This window comes from Oncorhynchus clarkii, chromosome 31 (genome assembly GCF_045791955.1).
Source record: "Oncorhynchus clarkii lewisi isolate Uvic-CL-2024 chromosome 31, UVic_Ocla_1.0, whole genome shotgun sequence".
In the NCBI taxonomy this organism is placed as follows: Eukaryota; Metazoa; Chordata; class Actinopteri; order Salmoniformes; family Salmonidae; genus Oncorhynchus; species Oncorhynchus clarkii.
In genome coordinates, this window is record NC_092177.1 from 38042142 (window position 1) to 38061033 (window position 18892).

Below are 18892 nucleotides of genomic sequence, written 5' to 3' on the forward strand. Positions count from 1 at the left end.
AAACACAGAGAAAGTACTTGATTTCAAGGTGGCGCCAGGATTTGATCCTGAGAAATTGTCTAATAAGGGAGATTTTAGCTTGTGATCAACATAACCTAATAAAGAAAACTCTCTCTTTGAAAACATACCCATAAAGTGTTTGATTTCAAGTTGACAAAAAAATTACAATCTGAGACCTATTGATCTGAAGTCTATTGCACTTCCACCTCTGTTAGGAACTGTCTGACAGAGAAAAAACATTGAATGAGGGACATTTTAGACTGAGTAACATAACCAAAAAAGGAGCACTCCCTCTCTCAAGATACACTTAGAAAGTACTTGATTTCAAGGGGGTGCCAGGATTTGAACGTGAGAAATTGTCTAATAAGGGACAATTTTCCCTGAGTAACATATTCAAAAAAAGAGTCCTCTACCCTCAAAATACTATTTGAAAGCACTTGATTTAAAGGGGGCACCAGGATTTGAACCTGGGACCTTTTGATCTGCAGTCAAATGCTCTACCACTGAGCTATACACCCTCTGCTAGAAACTGTCTAAAGGCGGAAAAATTGTCTAATATGGGACATTATAGCTGGCGATCAACAAAAACTAATGAAGAACACTCTCTCTCTGAAAACATACCCATAAAGTATTTGATTTCAAGATGACAAATATATTACAATCTGAGACCTATTGATCTGAAGTCTGTTGCACTTCCACCTCTGTTAGGAACTGTCTGACAGAGAAAAACCATCTAATGAGGGACATTTTAGCAGAGCACTTCCTCTCTCAAGAAACACCGAGAAAGTACTTGATTTCAAGGGGGCGCCAGGATTTGATCCTGAGAAATTGTCTAATAAGGGAGATTTTAGCTTGTGATCAACATAACCTAATAAAGAAAACTCTCTCTTTGAAAACATACCCATAAAGTGTTTGATTTCAAGTTGACAAAAAAAATTACAATCTGAGACCTATTGATCTGAAGTCTATTGCACTTCCACTTCTGTTAGGAACTGTCTGACAGAGAAAAAACATTGAATGAGGGACATTTTAGACTGAGTAACATAACCAAAAAAAGGAGCACTCCCTCTCTCAAAATACACTTAGAAAGTACTTGATTTAAAGGGGGTGACAGGATTTGAACTTGAGAAATTGTCTAATAAGGGACAATTTTGCCTGAGTAACATATTCTGAAAAAAAGTCCTATACCCTCAAAATACTCTTAAAAAGCACTTGATTTTAAGGGGGCATCAGGAATTGAAACTGGGACCTCTTGATCTGCAGTCAAATGCTCTACCACTGAGCTATACCCCCTCTGCTAGAAACTGTCTGAAGGCGGAGAAAATGTCTAATAAGGGACATTATAGCTGGAGATCAACAAAAACTAATGAAGAACACTCTCTCTCTCTGAAAACATACCCATAAAGTATTTGATTTCAAGATGACAAATATATTACAATCAGAGACCTATTGATCTGAAGTCTATTGCACTTCCACCTCTGTTAGGAACTGTCTGACATAGAAAAAACATTGAATGAGGGACATTTTAGACTGAGTAACATAACCAAAAAAGGAGCACTCCCTCTCTCAAGATACACTTAGAAAGAACTTGATTTCAAGGGGGTGCCAGGATTTGAACGTGAGAAATTGTCTAATAAGGGACAATTTTCCCTGAGTAACATATTCAAAAAATGAGTCCTCTACCCTCAAAATACTCTTTGAAAGCAATTGATTTAAAGGGGGCATCAGGATTTGAACTAGGGACCTCTTGATCTGCAGTCAAATGCTCTACCACTGAGCTATACCCCCTCTGCTAGAAACGGTCTAAAGGCGGAAAAATTGTCTAATATGGGACATTATAGCTGGCGATCAACAAAAACTAATGAAGAACACTCTCTCCCTGAAAACATACCCATAAAGTATTTGATTTCAAGATGACAAATATATTACAATCTGAGACCTATTGATCTGAAGTCTGTTGCACTTCCACCTCTGTTAGGAACTGTCTGACAGAGAAAAACCATCTAATGAGGGACATTTTTGCAGAGCACTCCCTCTCTCAAGAAACACAGAGAAAGTACTTGATTTCAAGGAGGTGCCAGGATTTGATCCTGAGAAATTGTCTAATAAGGGAGATTTTAGCTTGTGATCAACATAACCTAATAAAGAAAACTCTCTCTTTGAAAACATACCCATAAAGTGTTTGATTTCAAGTTGACAAAAAATTACAATCTGAGACTTATTGATCTGAAGTCTATTGCACTTCCACCTCTGTTAGGAACTGTCTGACAGAGAAAAAACATTGAATGAGGGACATTTTAGACTGAGTAACATAACCAAAAAAGGAGCACTCCCTCTCTCAAGATACACTTAGAAAGTACTTGATTTCAAGGGGGTGCCAGGATTTGATCCTGAGAAATGGTCTAATAAGGGAGATTTGAGCTTGTGATCAACATAACCTAATGAGGAAAACTCTCTCTTTGAAAACGTACCCTTAAAGTGTTTGATTCCAAGTTGACAAAAAATTTAAATCTGAGACCTATTGATCTGAAGTCTATTGCACTTCCACCTCTGATAGGAACTGTCTGACAGAGAAAAACCATTGAATGAGGGACATTTTAGACTGAGTAACATAACCAAAAAAAGGAGCACTCCCTCTCTCAAGATACACTTAGAAAGTACTTGATTTCAAGGGGGTGCCAGGATTTGAACGTGAGAAATTGTCTAATAAGGGACAATTTTCCCTGAGTAACATATTCAAAAAAAGAGTCCTCTACCCTCAAAATACTATTTGAAAGCACTTGATTTAAAGGGGGCACCAGGATTTGAACCTGGGACCTTTTGATCTGCAGTCAAATGCTCTACCACTGAGCTATACACCCTCTGCTAGAAACTGTCTAAAGGCGGAAAAATTGTCTAATATGGGACATTATAGCTGGCGATCAACAAAAACTAATGAAGAACACTCTCTCTCTGAAAACATACCCATAAAGTATTTGATTTCAAGATGACAAATATATTACAATCTGAGACCTATTGATCTGAAGTCTGTTGCACTTCCACCTCTGTTAGGAACTGTCTGACAGAGAAAAACCATCTAATGAGGGACATTTTAGCAGAGCACTTCCTCTCTCAAGAAACACCGAGAAAGTACTTGATTTCAAGGGGGCGCCAGGATTTGATCCTGAGAAATTGTCTAATAAGGGAGATTTTAGCTTGTGATCAACATAACCTAATAAAGAAAACTCTCTCTTTGAAAACATACCCATAAAGTGTTTGATTTCAAGTTGACAAAAAAAATTACAATCTGAGACCTATTGATCTGAAGTCTATTGCACTTCCACTTCTGTTAGGAACTGTCTGACAGAGAAAAAACATTGAATGAGGGACATTTTAGACTGAGTAACATAACCAAAAAAAGGAGCACTCCCTCTCTCAAAATACACTTAGAAAGTACTTGATTTAAAGGGGGTGACAGGATTTGAACTTGAGAAATTGTCTAATAAGGGACAATTTTGCCTGAGTAACATATTCTGAAAAAAAGTCCTATACCCTCAAAATACTCTTAAAAAGCACTTGATTTTAAGGGGGCATCAGGAATTGAAACTGGGACCTCTTGATCTGCAGTCAAATGCTCTACCACTGAGCTATACCCCCTCTGCTAGAAACTGTCTGAAGGCGGAGAAAATGTCTAATAAGGGACATTATAGCTGGAGATCAACAAAAACTAATGAAGAACACTCTCTCTCTCTGAAAACATACCCATAAAGTATTTGATTTCAAGATGACAAATATATTACAATCTGAGACCTATTGATCTGAAGTCTATTGCACTTCCACCTCTGTTAGGAACTGTCTGACATAGAAAAAACATTGAATGAGGGACATTTTAGACTGAGTAACATAACCAAAAAAGGAGCACTCCCTCTCTCAAGATACACTTAGAAAGAACTTGATTTCAAGGGGGTGCCAGGATTTGAACGTGAGAAATTGTCTAATAAGGGACAATTTTCCCTGAGTAACATATTCAAAAAATGAGTCCTCTACCCTCAAAATACTCTTTGAAAGCAATTGATTTAAAGGGGGCATCAGGATTTGAACTAGGGACCTCTTGATCTGCAGTCAAATGCTCTACCACTGAGCTATACCCCCTCTGCTAGAAACGGTCTAAAGGCGGAAAAATTGTCTAATATGGGACATTATAGCTGGCGATCAACAAAAACTAATGAAGAACACTCTCTCCCTGAAAACATACCCATAAAGTATTTGATTTCAAGATGACAAATATATTACAATCTGAGACCTATTGATCTGAAGTCTGTTGCACTTCCACCTCTGTTAGGAACTGTCTGACAGAGAAAAACCATCTAATGAGGGACATTTTTGCAGAGCACTCCCTCTCTCAAGAAACACAGAGAAAGTACTTGATTTCAAGGAGGTGCCAGGATTTGATCCTGAGAAATTGTCTAATAAGGGAGATTTTAGCTTGTGATCAACATAACCTAATAAAGAAAACTCTCTCTTTGAAAACATACCCATAAAGTGTTTGATTTCAAGTTGACAAAAAATTACAATCTGAGACTTATTGATCTGAAGTCTATTGCACTTCCACCTCTGTTAGGAACTGTCTGACAGAGAAAAAACATTGAATGAGGGACATTTTAGACTGAGTAACATAACCAAAAAAGGAGCACTCCCTCTCTCAAGATACACTTAGAAAGTACTTGATTTCAAGGGGGTGCCAGGATTTGATCCTGAGAAATGGTCTAATAAGGGAGATTTGAGCTTGTGATCAACATAACCTAATGAGGAAAACTCTCTCTTTGAAAACGTACCCTTAAAGTGTTTGATTCCAAGTTGACAAAAAATTTAAATCTGAGACCTATTGATCTGAAGTCTATTGCACTTCCACCTCTGATAGGAACTGTCTGACAGAGAAAAACCATTGAATGAGGGACATTTTAGACTGAGTAACATAACCAAAAAAAGGAGCACTCCCTCTCTCAAGATACACTTAGAAAGTACTTGATTTCAAGGGGGTGCCAGGATTTGAACGTGAGAAATTGTCTAATAAGGGACAATTTTCCCTGAGTAACATATTCAAAAAAAGAGTCCTCTACCCTCAAAATACTCTTTGAAAGCACTTGATTTAAAGGGGGCACCAGGATTTGAACCTGGGACCTCTTGATCTGCAGTCAACTGCTCTACCACTGAGCTATACACCCTCTGCTAGAAACTATCTAAAGGCGGAAAAATTGTCTAATATGGGACATTATAGCTGGAGATCAACAAGAACTAATGAAGAACACTCTCTCTCTGAAAACATACCCATAAAGTATTTGATTTCAAGATGACAAATATATTACAATCTGAGACCTATTGATCTGAAGTCTGTTGCACTTCCACCTCTGTTAGGAACTGTCTGACTGAGAAAAAACATCTAATGAGGGACATTTTTGCAGAGCACTCCCTCTCTCAAGAAACACAGAGAAAGTACTTGATTTCAAGGGGGCGCCAGGATTTGATCCTGAGAAATTGTCTAATATGGGAGATTTTAGCTTGTGATCAACATAACCTAATAAAGAAAACTCTCTCTTTGAAAACGTACCCATAAAGTGTTTGATTTCAAGTTGACAAAAAAATTACTATCTGAGACCTATTGATCTGAAGTCTATTGCACTTCCACCTCTGTTAGGAACTGTCTGACAGAGAAAAAACATTGAATGAGGGACATTTTAGACTGAGTAACATAACCAAAAAAGGAGCACTCCCTCTCTCAAGATACACTTAGAAAGAACTTGATTTCAAGGGGGTGCCAGGATTTGAACGTGAGAAATTGTCTAATAAGTTACAATTTTCCCTGAGTAACATATTCAAAAAATGAGTCCTCTACCCTCAAAATACTCTTTGAAAGCACTTGATTTAAAGGGGGCATCAGGATTTGAACCTGGGACCTCTTGATCTGCAGTCAAATGCTCTACCACTGAGCTATACCCCCTCTGCTAGAAACTGTCTAAAGGCGGAAAAATTGTCTAATATGGGACATTATAGCTGGAGATCAACAAAAACTAATGAAGAACACTCTCTCCCTGAAAACATACCCATAAAGTATTTGATTTCAAGGTGACAAATATATTACAATCTGAGACCTATTGATCTGAAGTCTGTTGCACTTCCACCTCTGTTAGGAACTGTCTGACAGAGAAAAACCATCTAATGAGGGACATTTTTGCAGAGCACTCCCTCTCTCAAGAAACACAGAGAAAGTACTTGATTTAAAGGGGGCGCCAGGATTTGATCCTGAGAAATTGTCTAATAAGGGAGATTTTAGCTTGTGATCAACATAACCTAATAAAGAAAACTCTCTCTTTGAAAACGTACCCTTAAAGTGTTTGATTCCAAGTTGACAAAAAATTACAATCTGAGACCTATTGATCTGAAGTCTATTGCACTTCCACCTCTGATAGGAACTGTCTGACAGAGAAAAACCATTGAATGAGGGACATTTTAGACTGAGTAACATAACCAAAAAAAGGAGCACTCCCTCTCTCAAAATACACTTAGAAAGTACTTGATTTAAAGGGGGTAACAGGATTTGAACTTGAGAAATTGTCTAATAAGGGACAATTTTGCCTGAGTAACATATTCTGAAAAAAAGTCCTATACCCTCAAAATACTCTTAGAAAGCACTTGATTTTAAGGGGGCATCAGGAATTGAAACTGGGACCTCTTGATCTGCAGTCAAATGCTCTTCCACTGAGCTATACCCCCTCTGCTAGAAACTGTCTGAAGGCGGAGAAAATGTCTAATAAGGGACATTATAGCTGGAGATCAACAAAAACTAATGAAGAACACTCTCTCTCTGAAAACATACCCATAAAGTATTTGATTTCAAGATGACAAATATATTACATTCTGAGACCTATTGATCTGAAGTCTGTTGCACTTCCACCTCTGTTAGGAACTGTCTGACAGAGAAAAACCATCTAATGAGGGACATTTTAGCAGAGCACTTCCTCTCTCAAGAAACACCGAGAAAGTACTTCATTTCAAGGAGGCGCCAGGATTTGATCCTAAGAAATTGTCTAATAAGGGAGATTTTAGCTTGTGATCAACATAACCTAATAAAGAAAACTATCTCTTTGAAAACGTACCCTTAAAGTGTTTGATTCCAAGTTGACAAAAAATTTTAATCTGAGACCTATTGATCTGAAGTCTATTGCACTTCCACCTCTGTTAGGAACTGTCTGACAGAGAAAAAACATCTAATGAGGGACATTTTTGCAGAGCACTCCCTCTCTCAAGAAACACAGAGAAAGTACTTGATTTCAAGGTGGCGCCAGGATTTGATCCTGAGAAATTGTCTAATAAGGGAGATTTTAGCTTGTGATCAACATAACCTAATAAAGAAAACTCTCTCTTTGAAAACATACCCATAAAGTGTTTGATTTCAAGTTGACAAAAAAATTACAATCTGAGACCTATTGATCTGAAGTCTATTGCACTTCCACCTCTGTTAGGAACTGTCTGACAGAGAAAAAACATTGAATGAGGGACATTTTAGACTGAGTAACATAACCAAAAAAGGAGCACTCCCTCTCTCAAGATACACTTAGAAAGTACTTGATTTCAAGGGGGTGCCAGGATTTGAACGTGAGAAATTGTCTAATAAGGGACAATTTTCCCTGAGTAACATATTCAAAAAATGAGTCCTCTACCCTCAAAATACTCTTTGAAAGCACTTGATTTAAAGGGGGCACCAGGATTTGAACCTGGGACCTTTTGATCTGCAGTCAAATGCTCTACCACTGAGCTATACACCCTCTGCTAGAAACTGTCTAAAGGCGGAAAAATTGTCTAATATGGGACATTATAGCTGGAGATCAACAAAAACTAATGAAGAACACTCTCTCTCTGAAAACATACCCATAAAGTATTTGATTTCAAGATGACAAATATATTACAATCTGAGACCTATTGATCTGAAGTCTGTTGCACTTCCTCTACCCTCAAAATACTCTTTGAAAGCACTTGATTTAAAGGGGGCATCAGGATTTGAACCGGGACCTCTTGATCTGCAGTCAAATGCTCTACCACTGAGCTATACCCCCTCTGCTAGAAACTGTCTAAAGGCGGACAAATTGTCTAATATGGGACATTATAGCTGGAGATCAACAAAAACTAATGAAGAACACTCTCTCCCTGAAAACATACCCATAAAGTATTTGATTTCAAGATGACAAATATATTACAATCTGAGACCTATTGATCTGAAGTCTGTTGCACTTCCACCTCTGTTAGGAACTGTCTGACAGAGAAAAACCATCTAATGAGGGACATTTTTGCAGAGCACTCCCTCTCTCAAGAAACACAGAGAAAGTACTTGATTTCAAGAGGGCGCCAGGATTTGATCCTGAGAAATTGTCTAATAAGGGAGATTTTAGCTTGTGATCAACATAACCTAATTAAGAAAACTCTCTCTCTGAAAACATACCCATAAAGTATTTGATTTCAAGATGACAAATATATTACATTCTGAGACCTATTGATCTGAAGTCTGTTGCACTTCCACCTCTGTTAGGAACTGTCTGACTGAGAAAAAACATCTAATGAGGGACATTTTTGCAGAGCACTCCCTCTCTCAAGAAACACAGAGAAAGTACTTGATTTCAAGGGGGCGCCAGGATTTGATCCTGAGAAATTGTCTAATAAGGGAGATTTTAGCTTGTGATCAACATAACCTAATAAAGAAAACTCTCTCTTTGAAAACGTACCCATAAAGTGTTTGATTTCAAGTTGACAAAAAAATTACTATCTGAGACCTATTGATCTGAAGTCTATTGCACTTCCACCTCTGTTAGGAACTGTCTGACAGAGAAAAAACATTGAATGAGGGACATTTTAGACTGAGTAACATAACCAAAAAAGGAGCACTCCCTCTCTCAAGATACACTTAGAAAGTACTTGATTTCAAGGGGGTGCCAGGATTTGAACGTGAGAAATTGTCTAATAAGGGACAATTTTCCCTGAGTAACATATTCAAAAAATGAGTCCTCTACCCTCAAAATACTCTTTGAAAGCACTTGATTTAAAGGGGGCATCAGGATTTGAACCTGGGACCTCTTGATCTGCAGTCAAATGCTCTACCACTGAGCTATACCCCCTCTGCTAGAAACTGTCTAAAGGCGGAAAAATTGTCTAATATGGGACATTATAGCTGGAGATCAACAAAAACTAATGAAGAACACTCTCTCTCTGAAAACATACCCATAAAGTTTTTGATTTCAAGATGACAAATATATTACAATCTGAGACCTATTGATCTGAAGTCTGTTGCACTTCCACCTCTATTAGGAACTGTCTGACAGAGAAAAACCATCTAATGAGGGACATTTTTGCAGAGCTCTTCCTCTCTCAAGAAACACCGAGAAAGTACTTGATTTCAAGGGGGCGCCAGGATTTGATCCTGAGAAATTGTCTAATAAGGGAGATTTTAGCTTGTGATCAACATAACCTAATAAAGAAAACTCTCTCTTTGAAAACATACCCATAAAGTGTTTGATTTCAAGTTGACAAAAAATTACAATCTGAGACCTATTGATCTGAAGTCTATTGCACTTCCACCTCTGTTAGGAACTGTCTGACAGAGAAAAAACATTGAATGAGGGACATTTTAGACTGAGTAACATAACCAAAAAAGGAGTACTCCCTCTCTCAAGATACACTTAGAAAGTACTTGATTTCAAGGGGGTGCCAGGATTTGAACGTGAGAAATTGTCTAGTAAGGGACACTTTTCCCTGAGTAACATATTCAAAATAAAGTACTCTACCCTCAAAGTACTCTTTGAAAGCACTTGATTTTAAGGGGGCATCAGGATTTGAACCTGGGACCTCTTGATCTGCAGTCAAATGCTCTACCACTGAGCTATACCCCCTCTGCTAGAAACTGTCTAAAGGCGGAAAAATTGTCTAATATGGGACATTATAGCTGGAGATCAACAAAAACTAATGAAGAACACTCTCTCTCTGAAAACATACCCATAAAGTTTTTGATTTCAAGATGACAAATATATTACAATCTGAGACCTATTGATCTGAAGTCTGTTGCACTTCCACCTCTGTTAGGAACTGTCTGACAGAGAAAAACCATCTAATGAGGGACATTTTTGCAGAGCACTTCCTCTCTCAAGAAACACCGAGAAAGTACTTGATTTCAAGGGGGCGCCAGGATTTGATCCTGAGAAATTGTCTAATAAGGGAGGTTTTAGCTTGTGATCAACATAACCTAATAAAGAAAACTCTCTCTTTGAAAACATACCCATAAAGTGTTTGATTTCAAGTTGACAAAAAATTACAATCTGAGACCTATTGATCTGAAGTCTATTTCACTTCCACCTCTGTTAGGAACTGTCTGACAGAGAAAAAACATTGAATGAGGGACATTTTAGACTGAGTAACATAACCAAAAAAGGAGCACTCCCTCTCTCAAGATGCACTTAGAAAGAACTTGATTTCAAGGGGGTGCCAGGATTTGAACGTGAGAAATTGTCTAATAAGGGACAATTTTTCCCTGAGTAACATATTCAAAAAAAGAGTCCTCTACCCTCAAAATACTATTTGAAAGCACTTGATTTAAAGGGGGCATCAGGATTTGAACCTGGGACCTCTTGATCTGCAGTCAAATGCTCTACTGCTGAGCTATACCCCCTCTGCTAGCAACTGTCTAAAGGCGGAAAAATTGTCTAATATGGGACATTATAGCTGGAGATCAACAAAAACTAATGACGAACACTCTCTCTCTGAAAACATACCCATAAAGTTTTTGATTTCAAGATGACAAATATATTACAATCTGAGACCTATTGATCTGAAGTCTGTTGCACTTCCACCTCTATTAGGAACTGTCTGACAGAGAAAAACCATCTAATGAGGGACATTTTTGCAGAGCACTTCCTCTCTCAAGAAACACCGAGAAAGTACTTGATTTCAAGGGGGCGCCAGGATTTGATCCTGAGAAATTGTCTAATAAGGGAGATTTTAGCTTGTGATCAACATAACCTAATAAAGAAAACTCTCTCTTTGAAAACATACCCATAAAGTGTTTGATTTCAAGTTGACAAAAAAATTACAATCTGAGACCTATTGATCTGACGTCTTTTGCACTTCCACCTCTGTTAGGAACTGTCTGACAGAGAAAAAACATTGAATGAGGGACATTTTAGACTGAGTAACATAACCAAAAAAGGAGCACTCCCTCTCTCAAGATACACTTAGAAAGTACTTGATTTCAAGGGGGTGCCAGGATTTGAACGTGAGAAATTGTCTAATAAGGGACAATTTTCCCTGAGTAACATATTCAAAAAAAGAGTCCTCTACCCTCAAAATACTCTTTCAAAGCACTTGATTAAACGGGGCACCAGGATTTGAACCTGGGACCTCTTGATCTGCAGTCAACTGCTCTACCACTGAGCTATACACCCTCTGCTAGAAACTGTCTAAAGGCGGAAAAATTGTCTAATATGGGACATTATAGCTGGAGATCAACAAGAACTAATGAAGAACACTCTCTCTCTGAAAACATACACATAAAGTATTTGATTTCAAGATGACAAATATATTACAATCTGAGACCTATTGATCTGAAGTCTGTTGCACTTCCACCTCTGTTAGGAACTGTCTGACAGAGAAAAAACATCTAATGAGGGACATTTTTGCAGAGCACTCCCTCTCTCAAGAAACACAGAGAAAGTACTTGATTTCAAGGTGGCGCCAGGATTTGATCCTGAGAAATTGTCTAATAAGGGAGATTTTAGCTTGTGATCAACATAACCTAATAAAGAAAACTCTCTCTTTGAAAACATACCCATAAAGTGTTTGATTTCAAGTTGACAAAAAAATTACAATCTGAGACCTATTGATCTGAAGTCTATTGCACTTCCACCTCTGTTAGGAACTGTCTGACAGAGAAAAAACATTGAATGAGGGACATTTTAGACTGAGTAACATAACCAAAAAAGGAGCACTCCCTCTCTCAAGATACACTTAGAAAGTACTTGATTTCAAGGGGGTGCCAGGATTTGAACGTGAGAAATTGTCTAATAAGGGACAATTTTCCCTGAGTAACATATTCAAAAAAAGAGTCCTCTACCCTCAAAATACTATTTGAAAGCACTTGATTTAAAGGGGGCACCAGGATTTGAACCTGGGACCTTTTGATCTGCAGTCAAATGCTCTACCACTGAGCTATACACCCTCTGCTAGAAACTGTCTAAAGGCGGAAAAATTGTCTAATATGGGACATTATAGCTGGCGATCAACAAAAACTAATGAAGAACACTCTCTCTCTGAAAACATACCCATAAAGTATTTGATTTCAAGATGACAAATATATTACAATCTGAGACCTATTGATCTGAAGTCTGTTGCACTTCCACCTCTGTTAGGAACTGTCTGACAGAGAAAAACCATCTAATGAGGGACATTTTAGCAGAGCACTTCCTCTCTCAAGAAACACCGAGAAAGTACTTGATTTCAAGGGGGCGCCAGGATTTGATCCTGAGAAATTGTCTAATAAGGGAGATTTTAGCTTGTGATCAACATAACCTAATAAAGAAAACTCTCTCTTTGAAAACATACCCATAAAGTGTTTGATTTCAAGTTGACAAAAAAAATTACAATCTGAGACCTATTGATCTGAAGTCTATTGCACTTCCACTTCTGTTAGGAACTGTCTGACAGAGAAAAAACATTGAATGAGGGACATTTTAGACTGAGTAACATAACCAAAAAAAGGAGCACTCCCTCTCTCAAAATACACTTAGAAAGTACTTGATTTAAAGGGGGTGACAGGATTTGAACTTGAGAAATTGTCTAATAAGGGACAATTTTGCCTGAGTAACATATTCTGAAAAAAAGTCCTATACCCTCAAAATACTCTTAAAAAGCACTTGATTTTAAGGGGGCATCAGGAATTGAAACTGGGACCTCTTGATCTGCAGTCAAATGCTCTACCACTGAGCTATACCCCCTCTGCTAGAAACTGTCTGAAGGCGGAGAAAATGTCTAATAAGGGACATTATAGCTGGAGATCAACAAAAACTAATGAAGAACACTCTCTCTCTCTGAAAACATACCCATAAAGTATTTGATTTCAAGATGACAAATATATTACAATCTGAGACCTATTGATCTGAAGTCTATTGCACTTCCACCTCTGTTAGGAACTGTCTGACATAGAAAAAACATTGAATGAGGGACATTTTAGACTGAGTAACATAACCAAAAAAGGAGCACTCCCTCTCTCAAGATACACTTAGAAAGTACTTGATTTCAAGGGGGTGCCAGGATTTGATCCTGAGAAATGGTCTAATAAGGGAGATTTGAGCTTGTGATCAACATAACCTAATGAGGAAAACTCTCTCTTTGAAAACGTACCCTTAAAGTGTTTGATTCCAAGTTGACAAAAAATTTAAATCTGAGACCTATTGATCTGAAGTCTATTGCACTTCCACCTCTGATAGGAACTGTCTGACAGAGAAAAACCATTGAATGAGGGACATTTTAGACTGAGTAACATAACCAAAAAAAGGAGCACTCCCTCTCTCAAGATACACTTAGAAAGTACTTGATTTCAAGGGGGTGCCAGGATTTGAACGTGAGAAATTGTCTAATAAGGGACAATTTTCCCTGAGTAACATATTCAAAAAAAGAGTCCTCTACCCTCAAAATACTCTTTGAAAGCACTTGATTTAAAGGGGGCACCAGGATTTGAACCTGGGACCTCTTGATCTGCAGTCAACTGCTCTACCACTGAGCTATACACCCTCTGCTAGAAACTATCTAAAGGCGGAAAAATTGTCTAATATGGGACATTATAGCTGGAGATCAACAAGAACTAATGAAGAACACTCTCTCTCTGAAAACATACCCATAAAGTATTTGATTTCAAGATGACAAATATATTACAATCTGAGACCTATTGATCTGAAGTCTGTTGCACTTCCACCTCTGTTAGGAACTGTCTGACTGAGAAAAAACATCTAATGAGGGACATTTTTGCAGAGCACTCCCTCTCTCAAGAAACACAGAGAAAGTACTTGATTTCAAGGGGGCGCCAGGATTTGATCCTGAGAAATTGTCTAATATGGGAGATTTTAGCTTGTGATCAACATAACCTAATAAAGAAAACTCTCTCTTTGAAAACGTACCCATAAAGTGTTTGATTTCAAGTTGACAAAAAAATTACTATCTGAGACCTATTGATCTGAAGTCTATTGCACTTCCACCTCTGTTAGGAACTGTCTGACAGAGAAAAAACATTGAATGAGGGACATTTTAGACTGAGTAACATAACCAAAAAAGGAGCACTCCCTCTCTCAAGATACACTTAGAAAGAACTTGATTTCAAGGGGGTGCCAGGATTTGAACGTGAGAAATTGTCTAATAAGTTACAATTTTCCCTGAGTAACATATTCAAAAAATGAGTCCTCTACCCTCAAAATACTCTTTGAAAGCACTTGATTTAAAGGGGGTATCAGGATTTGAACCTGGGACCTCTTGATCTGCAGTCAAATGCTCTACCACTGAGCTATACCCCCTCTGCTAGAAACTGTCTAAAGGCGGAAAAATTGTCTAATATGGGACATTATAGCTGGAGATCAACAAAAACTAATGAAGAACACTCTCTCCCTGAAAACATACCCATAAAGTATTTGATTTCAAAGTGACAAATATATTACAATCTGAGACCTATTGATCTGAAGTCTGTTGCACTTCCACCTCTGTTAGGAACTGTCTGACAGAGAAAAACCATCTAATGAGGGACATTTTTGCAGAGCACTCCCTCTCTCAAGAAACACAGAGAAAGTACTTGATTTAAAGGGGGCGCCAGGATTTGATCCTGAGAAATTGTCTAATAAGGGAGATTTTAGCTTGTGATCAACATAACCTAATAAAGAAAACTCTCTCTTTGAAAACGTACCCTTAAAGTGTTTGATTCCAAGTTGACAAAAAATTACAATCTGAGACCTATTGATCTGAAGTCTATTGCACTTCCACCTCTGATAGGAACTGTCTGACAGAGAAAAACCATTGAATGAGGGACATTTTAGACTGAGTAACATAACCAAAAAAAGGAGCACTCCCTCTCTCAAAATACACTTAGAAAGTACTTGATTTAAAGGGGGTAACAGGATTTGAACTTGAGAAATTGTCTAATAAGGGACAATTTTGCCTGAGTAACATATTCTGAAAAAAAGTCCTATACCCTCAAACAACTCTTTGAAAGCACTTGATTTTAAGGGGGCATCAGGAATTGAAACTGGGACCTCTTGATCTGCAGTCAAATGCTCTTCCACTGAGCTATACCCCCTCTGCTAGAAACTGTCTGAAGGCGGAGAAAATGTCTAATAAGGGACATTATAGCTGGAGATCAACAAAAACTAATGAAGAACACTCTCTCTCTGAAAACATACCCATAAAGTATTTGATTTCAAGATGACAAATATATTACATTCTGAGACCTATTGATCTGAAGTCTGTTGCACTTCCACCTCTGTTAGGAACTGTCTGACAGAGAAAAACCATCTAATGAGGGACATTTTAGCAGAGCACTTCCTCTCTCAAGAAACACCGAGAAAGTACTTCATTTCAAGGAGGCGCCAGGATTTGATCCTAAGAAATTGTCTAATAAGGGAGATTTTAGCTTGTGATCAACATAACCTAATAAAGAAAACTATCTCTTTGAAAACGTACCCTTAAAGTGTTTGATTCCAAGTTGACAAAAAATTTTAATCTGAGACCTATTGATCTGAAGTCTATTGCACTTCCACCTCTGTTAGGAACTGTCTGACAGAGAAAAAACATCTAATGAGGGACATTTTTGCAGAGCACTCCCTCTCTCAAGAAACACAGAGAAAGTACTTGATTTCAAGGTGGCGCCAGGATTTGATCCTGAGAAATTGTCTAATAAGGGAGATTTTAGCTTGTGATCAACATAACCTAATAAAGAAAACTCTCTCTTTGAAAACATACCCATAAAGTGTTTGATTTCAAGTTGACAAAAAAATTACAATCTGAGACCTATTGATCTGAAGTCTATTGCACTTCCACCTCTGTTAGGAACTGTCTGACAGAGAAAAAACATTGAATGAGGGACATTTTAGACTGAGTAACATAACCAAAAAAGGAGCACTCCCTCTCTCAAGATACACTTAGAAAGTACTTGATTTCAAGGGGGTGCCAGGATTTGAACGTGAGAAATTGTCTAATAAGGGACAATTTTCCCTGAGTAACATATTCAAAAAATGAGTCCTCTACCCTCAAAATACTCTTTGAAAGCACTTGATTTAAAGGGGGCACCAGGATTTGAACCTGGGACCTTTTGATCTGCAGTCAAATGCTCTACCACTGAGCTATACACCCTCTGCTAGAAACTGTCTAAAGGCGGAAAAATTGTCTAATATGGGACATTATAGCTGGAGATCAACAAAAACTAATGAAGAACACTCTCTCTCTGAAAACATACCCATAAAGTATTTGATTTCAAGATGACAAATATATTACAATCTGAGACCTATTGATCTGAAGTCTGTTGCACTTCCTCTACCCTCAAAATACTCTTTGAAAGCACTTGATTTAAAGGGGGCATCAGGATTTGAACCGGGACCTCTTGATCTGCAGTCAAATGCTCTACCACTGAGCTATACCCCCTCTGCTAGAAACTGTCTAAAGGCGGACAAATTGTCTAATATGGGACATTATAGCTGGAGATCAACAAAAACTAATGAAGAACACTCTCTCCCTGAAAACATACCCATAAAGTATTTGATTTCAAGATGACAAATATATTACAATCTGAGACCTATTGATCTGAAGTCTGTTGCACTTCCACCTCTGTTAGGAACTGTCTGACAGAGAAAAACCATCTAATGAGGGACATTTTTGCAGAGCACTCCCTCTCTCAAGAAACACAGAGAAAGTACTTGATTTCAAGAGGGCGCCAGGATTTGATCCTGAGAAATTGTCTAATAAGGGAGATTTTAGCTTGTGATCAACATAACCTAATTAAGAAAACTCTCTCTCTGAAAACATACCCATAAAGTATTTGATTTCAAGATGACAAATATATTACATTCTGAGACCTATTGATCTGAAGTCTGTTGCACTTCCACCTCTGTTAGGAACTGTCTGACTGAGAAAAAACATCTAATGAGGGACATTTTTGCAGAGCACTCCCTCTCTCAAGAAACACAGAGAAAGTACTTGATTTCAAGGGGGCGCCAGGATTTGATCCTGAGAAATTGTCTAATAAGGGAGATTTTAGCTTGTGATCAACATAACCTAATAAAGAAAACTCTCTCTTTGAAAACGTACCCATAAAGTGTTTGATTTCAAGTTGACAAAAAAATTACTATCTGAGACCTATTGATCTGAAGTCTATTGCACTTCCACCTCTGTTAGGAACTGTCTGACAGAGAAAAAACATTGAATGAGGGACATTTTAGACTGAGTAACATAACCAAAAAAGGAGCACTCCCTCTCTCAAGATACACTTAGAAAGTACTTGATTTCAAGGGGGTGCCAGGATTTGAACGTGAGAAATTGTCTAATAAGGGACAATTTTCCCTGAGTAACATATTCAAAAAATGAGTCCTCTACCCTCAAAATACTCTTTGAAAGCACTTGATTTAAAGGGGGCATCAGGATTTGAACCTGGGACCTCTTGATCTGCAGTCAAATGCTCTACCACTGAGCTATACCCCCTCTGCTAGAAACTGTCTAAAGGCGGAAAAATTGTCTAATATGGGACATTATAGCTGGAGATCAACAAAAACTAATGAAGAACACTCTCTCCCTGAAAACATACCCATAAAGTATTTGATTTCAAGATGACAAATATATTACAATCTGAGACCTATTGATCTGAAGTCTGTTGCACTTCCACCTCTGTTAGGAACTGTCTGACAGAGAAAAACCATCTAATGAGGGACATTTTTGCAGAGCACTCCCTCTCTCAAGAAACACAGAGAAAGTACTTGATTTCAAGAGGGCGCCAGGATTTGATCCTGAGAAATTGTCTAATAAGGTAGATTTTAGCTTGTGATCAACATAACCTAATAAAGAAAACTCTCTCTTTGAAAATATACCCATAAAGTGTTTGATTTCAAGTTGACAAAAAATTACAATCTGAGACCTATTGATCTGAAGTCTATTGCACTTCCACCTCTGTTAGGAACTGTCTGACAGAGAAAAAACATTGAATGAGGGACATTTTAGACTGAGTAACATAACCAAAAAAGGAGCACTCCCTCTCTCAAGATACACTTAGAAAGTACTTGATTTCAAGGGGGTGCCGGGATTTGATCCTGAGAAATGGTCTAATAAGGGAGATTTGAGCTTGTGATCAACATAACCTAATGAAGAAAACTCTCTCTTTGAAAACGTACCCTTAAAGTGTTTGATTCCAAGTTGACAAAAAATTTAAATCTGAGACCTATTGATCTGAAGTCTATTGCACTTCCACCTCTGATAGGAACTGTCTGACAGAGAAAAAACATTGAATGAGGGACATTTTAGACTGAGTAACATAACCAAAAAAAGGAGCACTCCCTCTCTCAAAATACACTTAGAAAGTACTTGATTTAAAGGGGGTGACAGGATTTGAACTTGAGAAATTGTCTAATAAGGGACAATTTTGCCTGAGTAACATATTCTGAAAAAAAGTCCTATACCCTCAAAATACACTTAGAAAGCACTTGATTTTAAGGGGGCATCAGGAATTGAAACTGGGACCTCTTGATCTGCAGTCAAATGCTCTACCACTGAGCTATACCCCCTCTGCTGGAAACTGTCTAAAGGCTGAAAAATTGTCTAATATGGGACATTATAGCTGGAGATCAACAAAAACTAATGA

General features: G+C 37.9%; 24 non-coding genes across 24 annotated transcripts; all 24 read right to left on the reverse strand.

Annotated features, from left to right (window-relative positions):
* Window positions 1-446: 446 nt before the first annotated feature.
* trnac-gca (transfer RNA cysteine (anticodon GCA)) lies at window positions 447-518 on the reverse strand. The gene has a single exon. It is a non-coding gene; the product is annotated as a tRNA-Cys (tRNA).
* Window positions 519-1221: 703 nt separating this feature from the next.
* On the reverse strand, window positions 1222-1293 carry trnac-gca (transfer RNA cysteine (anticodon GCA)). Its single transcript has one exon. It is a non-coding gene; the product is annotated as a tRNA-Cys (tRNA).
* A 423-nt stretch (window positions 1294-1716) lies between these two features.
* trnac-gca (transfer RNA cysteine (anticodon GCA)) lies at window positions 1717-1788 on the reverse strand. The gene has a single exon. It is a non-coding gene; the product is annotated as a tRNA-Cys (tRNA).
* Window positions 1789-2789: 1001 nt separating this feature from the next.
* Window positions 2790-2861, reverse strand: trnac-gca (transfer RNA cysteine (anticodon GCA)). The gene has a single exon. It is a non-coding gene; the product is annotated as a tRNA-Cys (tRNA).
* Window positions 2862-3564: 703 nt separating this feature from the next.
* Window positions 3565-3636, reverse strand: trnac-gca (transfer RNA cysteine (anticodon GCA)). Its single transcript has one exon. It is a non-coding gene; the product is annotated as a tRNA-Cys (tRNA).
* Window positions 3637-4059: 423 nt separating this feature from the next.
* Window positions 4060-4131, reverse strand: trnac-gca (transfer RNA cysteine (anticodon GCA)). The gene has a single exon. It is a non-coding gene; the product is annotated as a tRNA-Cys (tRNA).
* Window positions 4132-5132: 1001 nt separating this feature from the next.
* On the reverse strand, window positions 5133-5204 carry trnac-gca (transfer RNA cysteine (anticodon GCA)). Its single transcript has one exon. It is a non-coding gene; the product is annotated as a tRNA-Cys (tRNA).
* A 701-nt stretch (window positions 5205-5905) lies between these two features.
* On the reverse strand, window positions 5906-5977 carry trnac-gca (transfer RNA cysteine (anticodon GCA)). The gene has a single exon. It is a non-coding gene; the product is annotated as a tRNA-Cys (tRNA).
* Window positions 5978-6678: 701 nt separating this feature from the next.
* Window positions 6679-6750, reverse strand: trnac-gca (transfer RNA cysteine (anticodon GCA)). The gene has a single exon. It is a non-coding gene; the product is annotated as a tRNA-Cys (tRNA).
* A 980-nt stretch (window positions 6751-7730) lies between these two features.
* Window positions 7731-7802, reverse strand: trnac-gca (transfer RNA cysteine (anticodon GCA)). The gene has a single exon. It is a non-coding gene; the product is annotated as a tRNA-Cys (tRNA).
* A 217-nt stretch (window positions 7803-8019) lies between these two features.
* Window positions 8020-8090, reverse strand: trnac-gca (transfer RNA cysteine (anticodon GCA)). The gene has a single exon. It is a non-coding gene; the product is annotated as a tRNA-Cys (tRNA).
* Window positions 8091-9071: 981 nt separating this feature from the next.
* On the reverse strand, window positions 9072-9143 carry trnac-gca (transfer RNA cysteine (anticodon GCA)). Its single transcript has one exon. It is a non-coding gene; the product is annotated as a tRNA-Cys (tRNA).
* Window positions 9144-9842: 699 nt separating this feature from the next.
* On the reverse strand, window positions 9843-9914 carry trnac-gca (transfer RNA cysteine (anticodon GCA)). The gene has a single exon. It is a non-coding gene; the product is annotated as a tRNA-Cys (tRNA).
* A 701-nt stretch (window positions 9915-10615) lies between these two features.
* trnac-gca (transfer RNA cysteine (anticodon GCA)) lies at window positions 10616-10687 on the reverse strand. Its single transcript has one exon. It is a non-coding gene; the product is annotated as a tRNA-Cys (tRNA).
* A 702-nt stretch (window positions 10688-11389) lies between these two features.
* Window positions 11390-11459, reverse strand: trnac-gca (transfer RNA cysteine (anticodon GCA)). The gene has a single exon. It is a non-coding gene; the product is annotated as a tRNA-Cys (tRNA).
* Window positions 11460-12160: 701 nt separating this feature from the next.
* trnac-gca (transfer RNA cysteine (anticodon GCA)) lies at window positions 12161-12232 on the reverse strand. Its single transcript has one exon. It is a non-coding gene; the product is annotated as a tRNA-Cys (tRNA).
* A 703-nt stretch (window positions 12233-12935) lies between these two features.
* Window positions 12936-13007, reverse strand: trnac-gca (transfer RNA cysteine (anticodon GCA)). The gene has a single exon. It is a non-coding gene; the product is annotated as a tRNA-Cys (tRNA).
* A 724-nt stretch (window positions 13008-13731) lies between these two features.
* On the reverse strand, window positions 13732-13803 carry trnac-gca (transfer RNA cysteine (anticodon GCA)). Its single transcript has one exon. It is a non-coding gene; the product is annotated as a tRNA-Cys (tRNA).
* Window positions 13804-14504: 701 nt separating this feature from the next.
* Window positions 14505-14576, reverse strand: trnac-gca (transfer RNA cysteine (anticodon GCA)). The gene has a single exon. It is a non-coding gene; the product is annotated as a tRNA-Cys (tRNA).
* A 701-nt stretch (window positions 14577-15277) lies between these two features.
* Window positions 15278-15349, reverse strand: trnac-gca (transfer RNA cysteine (anticodon GCA)). Its single transcript has one exon. It is a non-coding gene; the product is annotated as a tRNA-Cys (tRNA).
* A 980-nt stretch (window positions 15350-16329) lies between these two features.
* On the reverse strand, window positions 16330-16401 carry trnac-gca (transfer RNA cysteine (anticodon GCA)). The gene has a single exon. It is a non-coding gene; the product is annotated as a tRNA-Cys (tRNA).
* A 217-nt stretch (window positions 16402-16618) lies between these two features.
* trnac-gca (transfer RNA cysteine (anticodon GCA)) lies at window positions 16619-16689 on the reverse strand. The gene has a single exon. It is a non-coding gene; the product is annotated as a tRNA-Cys (tRNA).
* Window positions 16690-17670: 981 nt separating this feature from the next.
* Window positions 17671-17742, reverse strand: trnac-gca (transfer RNA cysteine (anticodon GCA)). The gene has a single exon. It is a non-coding gene; the product is annotated as a tRNA-Cys (tRNA).
* Window positions 17743-18743: 1001 nt separating this feature from the next.
* trnac-gca (transfer RNA cysteine (anticodon GCA)) lies at window positions 18744-18815 on the reverse strand. The gene has a single exon. It is a non-coding gene; the product is annotated as a tRNA-Cys (tRNA).
* Window positions 18816-18892: the final 77 nt, after the last annotated feature.